The 2,937-nt window shown below is 40.1% G+C and overlaps 1 long non-coding RNA gene across 1 annotated transcript; it reads right to left on the bottom strand.

Annotated features, from left to right (window-relative positions):
• Positions 1-1,938: 1,938 nt before the first annotated feature.
• Positions 1,939-2,649, bottom strand: LOC140852039 (uncharacterized). The gene is made up of 2 exons (XR_012134942.1): positions 2,330-2,649; positions 1,939-2,196 (listed from the first exon to the last, which is right to left on the bottom strand). It is a non-coding gene; the product is annotated as an uncharacterized lncRNA (long non-coding RNA).
• Positions 2,650-2,937: the final 288 nt, after the last annotated feature.

The following is a 2,937-nucleotide window of genomic DNA, read 5'->3' as shown; positions in this document are numbered from 1 at the left end:
CAGCTCTTTGCGTGCGTGTGCGCGTGGTACCCACGTAACAAAGCTTCCAAAGCAGTTTCCCTTACGAGGCCAAGCAGTCTACCCTGGTCCCTATCTTGCCCAAAGAAGACAAAATGACGAGAGAGAGAGGGAGGGAGGGGGGGGGGTGCGGGGGTCTATGCAGGTGGGTAAATAATGGATGTCGGATTGCTTTGAGATCTGACGATTGATGTCATGAAAGAAGATCAATCATTAATTCCTTCGCGTGAAAGAGACAACCCCAAATTAACCTAGAGAGAGAGAGCCGGCAGCTAGAGCAAACACAAACGTTGGCAGCTAACCACATGCGCTCACCTACCACGAGTGATGAAGATCCCACAAACGCTCGATTAAAGGCGTATCCAACTCCATGGAGTTGCTGATTATGGAAAGTTGATACTTCATCTGGAAGATATCCCACTAAAAGTTGTGGACCATACTCCTAACAGAACTTCATTTCTTTTTATAAATTTTCAGAAAAAAAAAAACAAGAGCTTCATTAGAAAACTCTGACCACTACAGTTCACTGCTTTTCTTGGCTTCCGTCGCCACTTCCATGCGATAATATTGTGATCTAAAACATTTTGAGGGGAGAAACCGTCGTAGTTGGCACACGGTTAATTTTGATCCCCCCCTCTTTCTATCGTCCTCTCCTCGGTCTCCCTCCCTCTCCAAAGAACGGAAGGATGATTAGCGTTAGAGGAGGAAGATTTTTCAGCTTTACTGTGGAGCCATGACCTCCATATTTTGAGGTGTGTTGAAAAAAGTGAACAGATAATTAGCATGTTCGAAGAACATGAGACATATATACTTGGTCAGTCAGGTGAGCTACGTTCTGGGGTTTTGGGGGCGAGAGAGAGGCAGCTAATTAATTTTCTATGATTTCATAGTTACTACGTGAACTTCATATCGATCAAGCAGTATTCAATTGAAATCAACCTAAACAGTACTGTTACAAGTAACCATTGCTTGCTAATTCTAAGACAACAGACATTGACATTTTTTCCACCGAGCTAAAAGTTTTCATCTCTTTGATGGGGAAAAAGGTTCTCCTTATTGAATGTGCATGGAAAGATTCTTTCCTTGTTGGTCATCCTTGAAGTCATAATTGGATGAGGATGCGAATATACGAGACACCATAGGTTGGTCGGCGTGCTGAAGAAAAGAGGTACCACCTTTCCTTCTTAATGAATAAAAAAAATGGGGAAAGCATAAAGATATGAGAACTGCCTAGCTAGGGAGAGTAACAGTGAAGATATATGAACAAGTTACAGTTCACTGTCCCTGGTTTTCACTGAATATAGAAATCTGATAGTTTTTGGACCAAGAAGATGGTCATACTCTGTGAAAGAATTTTCCTGCTAGTAACCATCACTATGTATCGATCTTTCCTCTTCAGAAAAGAGAAAAACATCATTACATGTATTGTTTACTGATCACACTTCATAAACCTTAAAGGTCTATCCTCTAAGCATTACAATCTGCATGTCCCACTCTAATCCATTCAGAGATGATATGTAGTGATATGTTGCAAGCAATTTCTTAGTGATACGCTGCAACCAAGTTCTTAACTAACTATTTAGTGTTTTTATAACTAGAACTCTTCTTTCATTACTATCAATAGCGAGATGTAATTGTGCAAATTCAGAAGCCTTCCACACATAATTTTATGAATATTTCACTTGATAAACTTCTATATTTTTCACTTATAAACTTCTATATATATTGCTAATGCTTATCAAAGTGCTGTTTAGACTATATTTTTCACGTTTCATATTAGTGTATATGTTTCGTATATCATCTTTTACCAATAACCCTAACTTAGATAATATTACTATAGTTATTATTTTCATAGACTGGAAGAAGCTATATATTGATTATCCAACCACTATTACTACTTGAAAAACAAATTAGTAAAGATGAGCAATAAGTTCCTTAAGGATCTCTATTTTTTTTTTTTTTGGGTGTGTAAGAAATTTCAGCATCTTCCTCTTAATTTGAGCATGTTTACTATATATCAGAAAAATTCAAGGTCGAACAGACAACGAAAGCAAGGCTGATACCCCAAGGACTGTCCACTTGATAAAAGCATGGCAAGGATATCACACACCCAAACATGCTATCGCACCATGCACCATATCAACCAATCACCTCAGAGAGCCTATCCTCTGAAATTACCTACAAGAAAACAAGAGGAAAAAGTAAAAGAAGAAGAAGAAGAAGAAGAAGAAAAATTCCAGAGCTTTAGCTTGTTCTTGATAAAACACTTGATGATGCTATATATTGCACCAAGGCCCAGGGCAACACATACCTTCACTCCAAATCCTTTGGCATGCTAATCCATTTCAGGGCTTCAAGTAGTAGAAGGTTATATAGGCTGTCAAGTCCTGTCCAATTTGAGAGGAGGTGAACTTTGACTTGTGGGTGGAGTTCCCATGTGATAATATAACAACCTCTCTCTCTCACGCGCGCGCACTCGCGCGCGCGCACACACACCAAGAGAGAGATGAGGGAGGGAGGAAGGGGAAGGTGAGAACGATGGAGGGTACAATTGGTTAATTGGAGAACAGTGTGGAGGGGGATGACTTGGTGAGATGGTTTACCAATTAGAGAGGTTAGATGTGCTCGTGGGCTTTTGAACCGCGGTTTGTGGACACAAACGCATGCGCCACTTCTTTTATCTACCCACACCAACTTCTTACATTCTCAAAAGAATCTTTATCTCTTTATCAGAAGAGATTAAAAAAAAAAAAAATCATTTTCTCTAAGAGATTGGAGAAATTATTGCATGCACCAGGTGTAAGTGAACCAGGACAAATCCCGGAGCATATATACGATAATCGAGAATCGGTGAAGTACAAAGGGTCGCGTGGCGTGTTATCCACCGTGGGATTTCCGCGGTCCAATTGCACCTGGTGC

The sequence above is a fragment of the Elaeis guineensis genome, chromosome 10 (assembly GCF_000442705.2).
Source record: "Elaeis guineensis isolate ETL-2024a chromosome 10, EG11, whole genome shotgun sequence".
Taxonomy (NCBI): Eukaryota; Viridiplantae; Streptophyta; class Magnoliopsida; order Arecales; family Arecaceae; genus Elaeis; species Elaeis guineensis.
This window is presented reverse-complemented; position numbering and strand designations above follow the sequence as displayed.